Source organism: Toxorhynchites rutilus, chromosome 2, assembly GCF_029784135.1.
Source record: "Toxorhynchites rutilus septentrionalis strain SRP chromosome 2, ASM2978413v1, whole genome shotgun sequence".
NCBI lineage: Eukaryota > Metazoa > Arthropoda > Insecta > Diptera > Culicidae > Toxorhynchites > Toxorhynchites rutilus.
The window spans coordinates 100,289,596-100,305,294 of NC_073745.1; the positions used below are offsets into that span (position 1 = coordinate 100,289,596).

Genomic DNA, 15,699 nt, shown 5'->3' on the forward strand with positions numbered 1-15,699 from the left:
GGGAAACAGGTAAACATTGAAAGTGAAAAATGCGGGAATGTATTTAGCATTTTCTAGCATGGGATATTTTACCCGATATGGTTCAGTCTGCTTATGATTCTTTCACGGATAAATGTAAAGGTAATTTCTGAATTATAAAGTTTCCAACAGAGTAACACAAATCACAGTGCTATCGAAAGGTACAAACTGACGAAAGAATAGTTTTAGTTGAGTATAATACTGCTGGTTATTCAGTTCATGTTTTTAAGGGACTTTAACCCGAAGGTCATTCGTCCATAAAGTTGGTTGTGACTAGGTGACGTTAGACGGATAAGATTTCGATGTAAACAGCTTATTTTTGGCCTAAGTCGGCTCATTTTCAGCGTCATCTATATTAGTACCAGCCCTCTCATAGGTAGCCATGTTTCTGATACTAACAACTAGCACCAAAGGGGCTGTCCACATACCACCATGACAAGCGTTGTTAGTTCATTCGATGTTTGCGCTAACGAAGTTGATTTCTTCTATATATACAAATTAAAACGGAATCGTCCGATTGAAGCTGCCTTTATATTGTTGTATTCATCTCTGCCCGTAGATCATTGTTATGTCATGGTTAAAATTTTGAAATCTTTGAAAAGCTTTGAGAGAAAGTTAGAAAAAAAAACTCATATGTTCTACAATGGAATCGTTGCTAGCCCAGTTGAATTATGTGTTTCTGGAATCAATCTTCGTGTTCCATTGGTGTGAAGCGGAAATGGCAATAAGTTCTCAGGTGGAATAACGCTTTGAAAATAAAAACTATGAATGAACATTTACTTTTGACGTAAGACTACGTCTTTCATTTCTATATAGGGGGTAACTCTACGAAAAATGTTACGTTTATTAAGAGTTTTCAAATGCATATTACGCAGTATCGTTCTAACGATATATGTTATAATATATACCATTAGACGGCAAATTTATCTATCATTTATTTCGCGTGAGACATCAACAGTGGAAATAATAAAACAAGTGAGTAATTTAACAAATAAAAGAGGTATGTTTTGCTAGCGGATGCGATAGTAAATGATGTATTATGCATTCTTTCTTTCAATTTCAACAGTATACAACACAACATTATGTGAAATAATTCGTTCTATCAAACCAGGGTACGTTTATGGTAGTCTGGACTGACTAGTGCATCTCTTGCCGCAGTGCTAGAATTAAGCTATCAGAACCGGCCGAATCGCTAGGTTTCTCATTAGAGATGTTGATGATGCTGATCCCGATTTCTTTTGACGGAATATCCCTCTCTGGATAGTCATGTTTCCTCCCATAGTATTAGAATACTGGACCGACTCTGCGGATATTACGGATGTTTTTAATGGATTCAAGTCTTGTTTTATGCCAATAAAGACCTTTCGCCGAGCCTTCCGGTTTTGATTTCCCGAGGCATGAGAATCGTTGGACTTTCTGACCGTAGGAACAGCTAAAAATAAACTATTTTGTATACTAATTGTATAATCTGGATTTGTTTAAATTTACCTATTCGTATCAGTATTCGACGATATTGTACATCCGACCCATCGATATGCATGAAACAATCTGGACTGATGTGAAGCGAGCAAATATACATGTTTTAAGTATTGCTGTTTAGGTCCTGTCCGAAGAATCGAAGCCATTTGTTCCGAATGGTCACAACTATTGGGAATCGATGAAACGATAATTTGTAGGACATGTTTTCATAATTCGAGTTGGACTCTTTGAGTATGCCACGCATCCGCGTGCCATAAATCGAGCCATAGAGTTGTCTGAAAATGGAATATATATATATATATATATATATATATATATATATATATATATATATATATATATATATATATATATATATTTATAGTAGCTGACCCGGCAAACTTCGTCCCGCGCAAAATTTTTCGTTATCACATTCACGTTTTTTACTAAGCGCTCGTTCATATGTCCAATCGCAGAACTGTTCATTGATTAGAAAATCTATCCACAATCCTCGTTCAAGATTTTTCAACCACTTGCAAATAACATGTTTCTCCGTTACATGGAATAAATGTTTGATACAGAAAATATGATAGAATAAAGACAGCCCTAAATCGGACAATTCCTTTCTCTAGTTTTGCTCTTATCAACACATTCGGTGATCCGTTTTTATTTACAAAGATAGAAGAAAATATAGGAATGCGTTTTATCACATTAAAAAAATCAATTGTCATGTTTGGTTGGAATATGTTTGGTTGAAATATGTGTATTATGTTTCATTTCTATGACAGCGAATAAATTCATTTTTATAATATTTTATAATATATATATTTTTATAATTCGATTATTTTTGCCTTTGATAACAGTACATCCTCTATGTAGTGAATTATTCTAAGAAAAAGGACACTTTTCCCCCCTTTTGCATAATCTAAATTTCACTAATAATATTAGTCGTGTAACATGTAGATTACTGTTGCATAATGAATCTAGAAGTACAAATCTACAAGTCTAATATTACAAGTTGTTTATACTACTATTATTAGTGTTAGGCCTTCTACACATTAGGCAACTGCAACACGATCTATGTTGGCGATGTCAATCGTATCGCAAACTCAGCTCTGCACATTGAGGCAACTCAAACATGACGTTATCGTTAAGTTTTCATCTGTCATCATAATCTGCATAATCTCTGGCATGCCATTTCTTTAATTGACAAGGAAAATCTTATAAAGAGTGAACTACGGGAAATGTATTTGAAAAAAAATCTACTTTAAGTGAGATTTTTCTTAGCTCTAGCAAAAAGAAAAAAAAAACAAAACTGACTAATTTTGCAAATGTCATCAAAAATTATGTGCGAATTTTGAAAACTCTACAATAAAATCAAAATGTGTACATTTAAAATAAAATTGGCACTTTTGTAGGAAAATCAGCACACCTGGCATTCCTTGTCGATTTTTTTTCAAAAGTGCTTCAGCTCCTATCCGTGATGACAAATGTACAGTGTCGGTGTCTGCTGGTAACATTCGTGTTTGGGAGGCACATTACTCTCTATCATATTAGAATACCTAAAAGCAGTTTCATATTGGTAAAATTTAAATGAAAATTTCTGCTCAATTTGAGTACATAAAAGTACATAAAACACGTACTTTTTCCCAAAACAGCTCCTATTGGCTTTGAGGGCATTGAGCTTCGTGTTCCGATTTTGGAAAGCGAAAATGAAAATAACGGATTTTCAGGTTTAAGAAGTATTGATTTTTTTTTCTTTTTTCTTTTCATATAACGATAATGTTAATCAATTTCACTGTTCGAATAACTTTGGTACAATTCGGAAGTTTAAACTTCTCATTTAGGGTTCTCAAGATAATCTTGTTTACAGTAACAGGTTTAATTGACATTCGATTCACTTCACTGATTGATCCAAAATACAGGGTTTTCAATTTCGGGCTTCCGAAAGTATACAGCCCTGCGCTGACAACCGTTTGACATAGCTGTCAACCAAAGCGTCATATCGTTAGTTAAATGTCTGTCATTTTACAATATGGATCGTTTTAGCATCGCACAACGTGTTAATTTAGTTAAATTATACTATAAAAATGATGAAAACCCGGCAAATGTTTTTCGAGCATTACGGACGGATTTTGGTCGTCATGGACGGCCTACAGAGCACACAATCGCTAATGTAGTGCATACATTCGAACAAACTGGATCCGTAGCGGATATTGTGAAACCTGTGTATCTACGTAATGTGCGTTCGGCCGAAAATATTGCTGCTGTTGCTGCCAGTGTGGAGGATGAACCGAATGTTTTGATTCCACGGCGTGCTCAGCAATTGGGCTTGTCAAACACATCATTGTGACGAATTTTGCATTTGGACTTGCACCTACATTCATATAAAGTCCAACTGGTACAAAAATTAGAGCGTGGTGAGCATGGAATGCGTCGGGCATACGTCGATTGGGTGAACGAACAACAGCAGCAAAATGCTGAATTTTCGCATCAAATTTCCTTCAGCGATTCGAGCTCGGTGGCTATTTGAACACCCAAAATTTCCGTATATGGGGCTCAGAAAATCCACACGTGATTGTTGAGAGGCCATTGCATCCGCCAAAAGTCACTGTTTGGTGCGCATTATGGTCTGGTGGAGTCATCGGGCCGTATTTCTTTGAAAATGAGGACGGCGAGACGGTAACTGTGAATGGTGAGCGCTATGGCCGCATGTTAACCATTTTTTTTGCCACAAATTGAAGATATGGATACGGATGACATGTGATTTCAGCAGGACGGCGCCACACAACACGACCAGTGATTGCCAAATGATCCACTCATTGAAAAAATCGCTTTCGTTCGTTCAAATATGATCTTTCAGGAAACATTTCCCCCAGCGGTATTCTATTATTGTTATGTGCTGCAAATCACGACACAAAAGAGAACGAGACAACTCTGCATCGGCTCGCACTTCATTGCACACCAGCATGCAAGCAAAGCTATCATATACGCTTTTAGTGCAGAAAGCTTATTTTCTTCTTTGCCTCTAACATATGCATACCGACCTCTCCATGCATCATGAAACAGCAGGATCATACGGACAACGCAAAGCGAAAGATTCATATTCAGCTAATGTAGCAGATCCTGATTTTTAAGTCTCAGAGAGTGCAAACTATATGATTATTTAGCTCGATAGAGGCTAAGGGAAGGGTAGTCAGATTATATTTTCCATTTTTAACGCCGCTATCCCTTGAAATGTGTATATTCATATAGACCGCATAGTTTTACTAGCAACACCGCTCCAGTGAGAAGCAAAAACTCGCGTTTTATCTCTTTTCCCATTCGCTGCTCTCCGCAAATGGTGACGTAATGATGACGTAATTTTTCTTGTATCATTTATTACTTTACACTTGTCTGTGCAGTGGGTTTCGCTATAGTAAAATGAGACGATATATGCGGTTCAAACTTGTATGCAGGCTTCGAAAATAGTGTGCCATGTTTGATACAACTCGAATATGCAAACAACAGTCTTCGTTCCTCTCTTAGTTTAATCACTAAATGTTACAAAAGTGATTGCTGACATTCATACAAGTATCTGAATGATCCTCTCATGTTTGGTTATATGTTCGTGAGAGTTTACTTGCATGACACATTGTGTATCATTTGATTTTGATCGAAATCCAAACACTGCACGACCGATCATGGCCATATTGCGAACGAAATTTGAGGGACGCATAATTTCGCGAATTGGCCGTCCAGATCATGCGATTTGAACCCGCTAGACTTTTTTTTGTGGGGTTATGCGAAAGACCGTGTCTATGCCAACTCTCCGCAAACTCTTGAACATTTGAAAGACAACATTCGTGAAGTTATGACCGAGATACCGCCCCATATGTGCCGAAAAGTCATCGAAGATTACCTGTGCCGGATCAACGTTTGCGAGGAAGCCCTAGGTGGACATTTGAATGATGTTGTATTTCATACATAATGGCATAAACCAAACTTTAATTTGAAATAAAAGATTCATCGAAATTCGAATTCTAAGTGTGTTTTATTTCAATTTACTTTCGGAATTTAAAGTTGGAAAACCCTGTAGATCCAATTGAACCATAACGAATATATAATTGATGATGAAAGGAATGCAAATTCAAGTATGACCATTACTACAAAAACAAAACACAAAACTTCGAATGATACATCGATCACAATTCTGTACAGTACCTCCAAACTCAAATGCTAGTCCTTTTCAGAGATCTATCGCCAATAGTATTCACATCTTCGCATATGGTGTTATCGAACAACGATAGCAAAACTCGGTTTCACCGGGAATCTGGACAGATTTGTGTATCTTCAGGATATCTATATGAATCAATAGAAACATTATTGTAATTAACGGCAACGAGCTAAAAGAAGCATATTTACCTTAGTTCGCTAATAATATTAGACAGTAAAAATCGCATTCAACTTAGAAAAGGCACTTCTATTTTTGTAAACATTGTTTTATATTACCACTAACAACTCAACGAACGCAGAAATCCAAATGTCAACAACAATTGAACGAAAAAGTTGTCGACACAAATCGCGCGCGACTCGACATGCTGAGTTGAATCGAAAAAGTTGGTCCGACCTATGTTGCCAGCTGCCAAGTGTCGGCAACCTTTTCGTTCAATTTCTGTTGACATTTCAATTTATGCGTCGTTAAGATAAATATTTGTCAGTGGTGATAGCCAGCAGCATTAAACAGTCAAAAGAGGCCCACTTCATAGAAACACGAACAAAAGGTAAGTATTTTGCTACTTCAATATATAATTTTACAAATGATATATGTTATTTTCTAATAAAGCGATCTAAAATTGAAGAATTTTCAGGAACATGAACGAGCAGCAGATCAACATCATGCTAGTGCAGGAAGTGGAGAAACATCCAATACTGTACAACTTCACACTTCCTGGCTATGCAAAAAAAGATGAAACTGAAATGGCAAGGATAGAAATTGGAAAAAAAGTACAGATGTCAGGTATGTGATTAATATATTTAAACTTTAGTTTATACAAATAGAAAAGCTACTGACTCTCCATCTTGTTTTTGGTTTATTGAAGAATTTTTCGTTTCGTTTGTAACTGTTGCAGGTGGAGCTGATCGTCTCCACGGTGGTTCGACGTTGTGTTGTATTTTGTTTCTTGGGCTCTCGTGGCCCGGATGTAACCACGTATGGTGGCATTTTCCGCAAGTTCCACAGTAAACAATTACTGCATAATCTCCTAATTTGAATTATATTCATCTTTTCCTTATGCGGCATTTTTTCAAATGCACTACATTTTATAATGTAGTGCTCCTTCTAGCACAATGCACGACGAGGTACTTGTTTTTTGTTGGCTAGTACTATACAAAACAGTTGGAAGTCTATAGAAGTTTAAATCTATCCCAAAATTCGGAGTATATAACAGCGATAATGGATAATAAAATGTATTCATAGGTTGATGGTTTTACCTCAGAGCAACCTTTCCTCTCCATCCACACATTCTCTCAACTGCGTATTCTTTTTTTGAATTGCAGGAGGAATTAGTTGGACCAAGTTGGAATACGTGCTCTTCGCCATCCGGTAGAAGCACAAAAATTTATTATCCGGAATTTGCAACTCCTTTGCAGCTACAAATAATCTTCTGGTGAAGTTTTTTTCCAGATAAAAATTAAACGTTTTCTCAAAGTATCAAAAATGTAAAGTCCATATGGTTCGTTAACTCCATTAGTTCGATATTCTATCGCATGTTCTTTTTCCTTTTCAAGTTCAACATTTATATGTTATAGTTTTCGAGAAATAATCGACCAAAAGTTTTCTGATTCGAAAATCTACAATATTCTTGATTCTAGCACAAAATACTTAAAATAATAAGTATAAATTCTATTGGGTAATCATTTATAGTTAACAGATAGATTGCACAAACGTATAGTTAAGTTTGTGGTATCGTAACTACGAGAAAGAATCCAAATTATAAAAATAATACAGAATTTCGCAAAAATACGATTCTGAAATTCACTTACGTTAAATTTTGTTAAATATTGACACGACGGTATGCTTTTCAAATCAAAAATCAAATTTGAATTTTTGTTTTGTTATATGAGCTGTAGCACTTTCAATAGAATGTCATTCAGGAATGCCAGATAAACAGATTTTTCTGTTGTAGTGCAAATTGTATTTTAAAGCAGCCCACTTTGACTTCATTTTAGATTTTAAAAACTCTCACAAATTTTAATTTTGATGCCGTTTTCAAAATCAAGTAATTGTATTTTTTCTTTTCGCTCATATCAGGAAAAATGTCAAGAGAAAAATCATAATTCGCTTTTCTTATTTAATTAAAGAAATGGCATCTCTGTTAGTGATTATGACGGATAAAAACTTAACGAATTCAACGCGTTTGAGTTGTCTCAATGTGCAGAGCTGAGTTCCCAGATTCCTATATTTTCGAGCGTTTATAAGCACCATGTCGACCGAGCGACGGGAAATGCTACAAAGGTGCTGGAATCTATCCCCGCCATGTCCCCTTCAAGCAACACTGCCTATCGTTTCAGCTATAATTACTTGTACTGAGTGAAATGGCATCACTGCATAGATTTCCTTTTCACTCTTTCGCTGAACTGTCATTCAAAACAACAAGGCGAGTACGTATTAGCTGTTTGAAGAAACAGTCGCAAATAGCATCTTCTGTTACAATTACAACTATTTTCCACGTTGTAAGTATTGCTAAGATATTTTTTCTTTCAGCGAGCAAGATAATCAAGCCTAAGCCAAATTACTTGCTCGTACAAAAAGTCTTTATTGACATTACTTTCGGCCCACAAAAATTCACCTCCACTTCATTTCAGTTGTTGCTGTTGCGGCTAATATTTCATGTGCTAGAAAAAACACGAACACCATCCTGGGGAACACATACAGCTGGAAACACCAGCGATTGAGAAATGACTTTAATAGAGCGAAATCGAAGCGTTTATCTTACGACGAGTCTTACTCAACCGATGATATCTACAAATAAGATGAGGATGATAAAATGAATGATGGTAGTATTGAATACTGGTGTTGATCACTTTTTATCTCATTTCAGTTGTTGCTGCTGATTGTTCTCATAACAACGGCATTTTTCGACTTGATCGGTGATGTTTACGGCCAAGATGAGGATGCATTGAATGAAGGTAGTTTTGACAGAGACGATGGAGAATCAGTAATTTTGAAAATGAAGGTAGTATTTCGATTCGTAGAAGTGAGTTCGAATTATATTAACATTTGTTATACTTTCTTCTATAGTAGTCGCCCCGATCGGTTTCCACTGAAAAATCATCCACAACAACTGAGAAGTAGATCACAGTAACACGAAGAAGATTCATTAAGAATGGAACATGATGGAAAACTGGAAGATGAAAGTATCGAATAAGGATTAAAAAAACGAACAACAATCAATCGGTGTGTAGAAAGGTGTAGAGAAAGACGATCTCCATGATGTGAATCGAATGTGAATCAGACGAAAATGACTGATGGTACTATTATGTGCTTCCATACCCGTTAATCATGATGGAATTATTGTGTTTGAGTAGGATTCAGAAGTATCCACCATGACATGCAGGCAGAAGTCACAATTCAATGATAAATTCAGCTCACGTCGCCAACTAGTGCTAAACCCCTAAGGAGTTACTAGTTACACTAGTAATAGGGAACAAAACAGTAATAGGACAACAAGTCAACGGTTGAAGAAGTAGCTGTCAAAGCTAATCTAGAGTACTACTGCCAAAGATGAAATAACATCAGATGCTGATGAAATAACATCAGATGCTGATGAAATAACATCAGATGCTGCTCCATATGCTGATCATCAATAACATCAGTACAACTGTATGTATGTCTCAAAAGCAACTCCAACGATAGTTTTTCGTCCGATCGCTGGTTTTCCGTTGTGAATTTACAATCTCGGAAGCATTATTCGAGAGAATTTTATCATCACCATCTCTTATCGCAAACTGTAGCTTATCTTATTGTGCAACATCAATTGCAAATTGGGGTGTGTAGTTAAAACTCATCAATTATCATGCAACTGTACTTTCAATCAAATGTGCTGATCATCCGATCTTTCGATATCTCCGGAATAAGCTTCTGCTGTCGCCGCTGTGGAGCACGAATTAGGCCGACGATTACGACGAAGAAATTGGAAAAAATTATCACTAGAAATGAAACAAATGTTGCACCAGCAATGAAGATCAACTATAATATTGTATTTATTATATATTCAATGATATTTTGTAAAATTTATACATTAAAATAATTGTTTGTAAATAACGTAGATTTCTTTTCATTTCTTTTCAATTTTCTCGAACACTTACAAAGCCATAATAAAAATCGAGTAGAGCTGCGGTCGGTCGACGTGGTGCCAGATTGGCACAGTGTTGTCTCATAATTGGTTGTCGAATACGAAGAGTAGGTTGACAAAATGATTGCAAAATGGAACGATATCGGTACCGTTGTCGACACCATTTGTTGGGACCAATTCGACACAACAATGTAGAGTGGGTTGGCGATGCGATTGACATCGCCAACATAGATCGGGTTGCTGTTGCCTAATGTGTAGACGGCCTTACAAGTGAATGTTGCGTAAACAAAATATAACAGCAAACAGTAAAAAATGTTTTACATCTTACATCGAGCTTTCAAATACTGAGATATGTCAGGGAATTCACATATCAACAGTGGGAAAACCCATAATATCGATAAAGAAACTTTAACTTTGACAGATAAATGAGATGTTACCAATAAAACGAAGATGCGTTACCAATGAAATACGTACTAATATTAGTAATCCGAGGCAAGATTATTATGCAACGCAAAATATCAGAACTTGTAGCTTCTAGCCTCGTAACTTGTAACTGATATTATGAGGCTGATTATGATTATGCCCTGATTATAGGATCTCTTTTGACATTTCTGTTGGATTCTTTTCGGCAACCAATTTGATTCTATCCGCATGACCCAGATTCTGAAGATATTGACAGACGGTAAACTGCTGCACTTTGTGAAAAACCTCACGACAAACCGGACCTTCAAGGTAATAGTTGGGTATACCAGTTCTAGGCGCCTCCACGAAAAACTAGTGTACCTCAAGATCCAATTTTAGTGTTTGTATTCACCTAAGAGGACGATAACCTTTTAGAAGTGGTGAGCATATGCATCAAGCATCAAGATCTAGGCAGCTATCAATGCTATTGGTAAATGAGTTGTCGAACAAGGCTTTCGACTTTAGAAGCAAAAGAGTGGTTCGTTGATAAAACATCTGCTATCTTGTGCTGGCAGGTAATGTTTTCAATGTTAATTTGCTAATTGAAGGCTAATCAGTTCGTATAAATTTTTATACTTATATTCTCCCCAATTCCCAGGACGTTTCTAGGGGTTTTCCAATGCTTATAAAGTGAATGATTTTGGTTTGTCCAGTCGAAAATATGATCATGGTTTGTCCACTTTTTTGAATGAATAAAGGATTATAAAATAGACCATCTATTGGTGTCAATGCGCCCTTCATTCGAGCTTACTTTTAATCGATCACCAGATGATTATTTGGCACGTATTCAGACCTTTTCTGGATTATAATTATTTATTTATTTATTCGTCTTCGATTTAAACGTACAGATTACTAATTACTCCTAAAAATCTTGATTCTATTTTGAAACACGCATCGATTGATTTCATAGTCAAAACAGTCATTAATATCGTTAAAAGCACGGAGAGCTGTGTCGAAAGGGTTAAAGTAACCGTAACCGGTCTGGTGTGCGGGGACAGCGACAATGTGTGAGTTCCTCAGTTGTCGTGGGGACACGTATAGAGGAATGTCCTGCAAGAGTTGAGGACAGTCAATGTTGCCACGTAGAATGTCAAAGACCATTAGTTGCTGAATTGCTCTGCGCCTGGCATTTAATGTTTCCATTTTGATTAACATGCAGCGGGCAGGATAATCAGGCAGATTTGACGAGTCATTCCATGGTAGGATTCGTAAAGCGAATCGAATAAAGCGCTTCTGTATTCTTTCAATTCTGACGACCATGGATACGTGATAAGGTGCCCAAACAGGGGTCGCGTATTCTAAGCCACTACGAATCAGGCTGCAGAATAAGGCTTTCTGTGCGTAGATGTCGGTAAATTGCCAATACTCACAAATATTGTAAACATCATTCTTGCACACCATTTGTATCAGATTTACATAGCTAAATCATTAAATTAACGCATTTTGATGAACTCAATGCTGATCACGAGTTGTCCAATTAATTAATGTTGTTTTGTCCACATGATTTCTATGGCAACCGCTTGGCGCGCTTCAGTTTGTTTGTTGTGTCCTTCGCGAATACCATAAATAAAGTTTCTCTATGTTGAGTGTACTTAGGAGAACACTTTTAGAATGCCAAGAAAATGCAATATTCTGAAGAAGGACTAAATTATGAATGGATCAATATGATGACAGTAAACTCAAGCAACGATAAATGCAACATCTACTTGAGAATTCGAATGTTTTATTCAAAAATGGTGATTTCTAAAGCAGAACAAACCATGATCGTTTTTTGGACAAACCATTGTAAGGGGGATCCTGCTCGGGTCTTCAAAATCTCCGACTTTCGCGCCAGAGGACCACGGCCCTCTGTCGGGATTCAAAGTAATAGTTGCCCGGACTAGCTTGGCCACGCGACAGTATCCACCAAAGGCAAACGTACACTGTTTGTCCGAAGCCAAACATTTAATACTTTTTATCAAATGGACCTTAAGACATACTACCTCAAGTAATATTGCCGGTGTTTAAATAATACTGAACATCGGTTTCGATATGGTGATCTGTAATTAAGCTTTCGATCATTATTCGTTCGGGAATGCTCATTCTCAAAAAAATAAACATAGAAAACAGTTCTACTCTGACATTTATAAACAAACTCGTGAATGTGGCGGATATCAATTAAGTGAGCATTTACTCGTGAGTATATTCGTGATGCGAACATTCCTACTATTGCTGGAGAGCGATTCCGCAACACATACATACAATAATTCACGCGATTATCGATTGACGCTCAGCGTTTGACAGCTGTCAGAATACAGGACTGTATTTTTCGAATCACAAAATTCACAACCCTGTTAGGCAACCGTTCGTTATCTCTTTCAGATGAATCAGTTCTGGTGAATTATTTTTAGGTGGTATACCCATTAACTGTAATCAATCGAACCTGCAATTCATTGTATTGCGACATACACGGGACAGCCTCCTTAAAGTGCGCTACTCATACAACGTCCCGTCATCGTGAAGTAACGTAAAGGAATGAAATGTCAAATATTCTCCCATGGAAATCGTATGGTAGCATTCACATACACCATCACCGGCAACTTTGACGTCGGCAAAATAAGTCCAAGAGAATAGTTGACGGGACGGTGACGGTGACGCTGTAGGTGTAGCGTACTTTATTCAATTGACAGCGATCGCAGACCCGATTGCCGAATGCGAGTTTTGTTTACACCACGATCACAATCGCTGTGTTGTTGTAGCATTCGCAAAGCGATCACGACTGACAGCGTCAGAGGTGCTGTTTGGAGTTTCATTCACAACTATAATCAACCCTACGTATCGACTCCATGAGCAATTTTTTGAGCGACTTTTCTCTTTCGCACAGTTTTGTCTGTATACATTGGACCGTTCCTCAGTTGTTCTTTAACCGTCGTCGTCCGCGATCGTGTTTTCTGTTGCGCTCGTTGTGGTTTTTAGTTTAGTTGTGGTTCTGATTACTATGCTTAGTTAATAAGAACGATTTATTAATTCAGCATTGTGTGAGTGTATTTCTATAATTTATTACTAGCATGTGGCACGACATTCTAACTGTTAGCAATCTCGTCAATCGGTGTGATGAATGTTGATTTGATTGCATATGCTGTCTGTACTGGATAGCATAATTATGTGCGACACCATTCATGGTTTCCCTCCAGGGTCAACTTTGAATGGAAATTGATGGCGTCTAGAAATAGCGGTATGACTCAGAGGTCGTTCAACGATTCGTTGACGGCATAGCACTAATGTTTATGTTACTGTTCATGCGAATACGCACGCTTCAGGGTGCTTCAAAGATAGGATTAGAAAATATTCCTGTTCTCACGTGAAGTTTTATTTCCCCAGCCCCAGTTCAAATAACAATAATTGATCGTATAAATAAACAAAAAGCGTATTTTGTGCTCCACTATTCTTGATTCGATGATGTGAAAGTTAAGTGCAGTGAAGGTTTTTATGAGGGATAGAGATCGTGTCATGGTTTTGATGAAGTGTGTCCCTTTTAAATTACAGTGTTACCTGAGAGCGAAAAGTGTGCTCAGTAATGATGGCGTTACTGCGGCAGTTTGCTTGCACATTTGAAAAGGGTTTACTAGTAGCTGAGATGGAATGAAACGACGAAAATGAATGTGGCTTTGCGTAAGTTATGTATGTACGTCTTGGAATCTTCAGCAAATGTGGATACTAGGTCATTCGTGAAGGATCTTGATTGGTTCGATTCACATAAAGTGAAAATGTGTTGGTTTTGTTGTTTGGAAGAAAATTAAGCTTCAGATCGACGATCTCACTTCTCGACAATTTATGCATGTTTATGGTACGAAATAAGGTATTTGACATAAAAACGAGATCACTAGTGAAAATGAATGAAAAATGTTCCATGACGCAAGCAAAAAACAGATATTGTATCAACAAACAGAGCAGAGAAAATGTTTGAATTTTTTGGCACTAAAGTTTAAATTTCCGACGACGTGTCGAACATCTCAAATACGTAGTTTCAGTTTTAGTAATTTTTCAGTAATGAGCATTGAGTTTCAAACATTTTGTGAATTCTCAAATGGTCGATTATGTGCACCAGAAGTCAATCTGAGCGCACGTATTAGGTAGAAATCGAATTCAACTTCGTATATAAGCGCAATATTCGCTTGAATCCCGATCCCAAATCCCGTCTTAGCCGATCAAATTATGCTTCTTCGCATCCATTTGTCCTAAGTCCACTCATCAAATGCCCCTTCTCAATAGATTTTCTTGATAAAAAGTCCAACTTTTCTTCTTTTCTCAGAGAAGTTGGACGGTATTTGCGGTAAATGTCTGGCTTTGCTGAGGCAAACTTTACATATCTTGCTGCAAAAATTAAAAAATAAAAATAAATGAAAAACAATAAACTAAATGTCAGAATTATACAGAATTGTAAACCATATTCTAAAACATTCAATCTCCCTGAAGCCCACTGTCTGGATTTGATAAAAGTAGGGGAACAATAGAATAATCTTTTTTGAAAAAAAAAAATTCTGGCAAAACTAATGGGAAACCTTTTCAATTAAAAAAAAAGTGTTACATAAACATTCTAGACAAAATAAACAAGCATCTGTCAAACTTCAGATTTTTAAACCATTTGATTTTTTATCCGTTACAAAATTACTTCGCATAAAATACTATTTCAGTCGTTTCCCGCTAGTCATTTCTTCAAATTGAAGTAATAATATAATAGAAGTCAATGGGATTGAAATCTGAAGAATAGGGAGGATACGAAACGAGTTGGAACCCTAACAGGTGCGTTGCCGTGATGCAAAAATAAATCATTTAACTTCCTAGATTAAAACGAATGGTAAATGCTATTACCCTTAACCCTTTCGCTACGGCAGTGTGCAGAGTGATACCGTTGAACGTCGAAAAGTGTGCATATCGCGCTGGTGTGATCGATGTGCAGTATCACCCTGATGTCGTCTATAAGCGACACTCTTACACACAGGTCGTCGCGCGGATGTCGCCTATAGGCATCGCTCGTAGCGCAAGAGTTGAGCCCCGTGTTGGTACCTAGGGGCCGACATTAAGCTTTTCGTTAGAAAAACGTTTATCACTGGGACTGACATCCTCGTTGACGCTGCGATTGTTTCCAGAACCGTGGGCTTCCTCGCTAAATTAGTGGTAGGGAGGAGACGCACATGATTATATTAACCAACGAAATCATGCAGCAGATGACGCAAACCAACCTTCCACCGATAGCTAGACAGCTCTGGGTCGGAACGAACGAACGAGGTTGTCAGCTGTCCGAGTGCTAGAGATAAAAGCTATCAGGACCAACTTCCCACTTTGAGCAAGTTCTGTGGGTTTGAAAAACCCAAACCTTTGTTGAACTGATTTCAGGGAAATCCCGTAACTATTAGATTGGATACACCGACGGATTTTTGGAGTT

At 37.2% G+C, this 15,699-nt stretch overlaps 1 long non-coding RNA gene across 1 annotated transcript; it reads left to right on the forward strand.

Annotated features, from left to right (window-relative positions):
• Positions 1–5,555: 5,555 nt before the first annotated feature.
• LOC129768101 (uncharacterized) lies at positions 5,556–9,637 on the forward strand. Its single transcript, XR_008741632.1, has 4 exons — positions 5,556–6,475; positions 7,819–8,190; positions 8,323–8,693; positions 8,759–9,637. It is a non-coding gene; the product is annotated as an uncharacterized LOC129768101 (long non-coding RNA).
• The last annotated feature ends 6,062 nt before the right edge of the window (positions 9,638–15,699 follow it).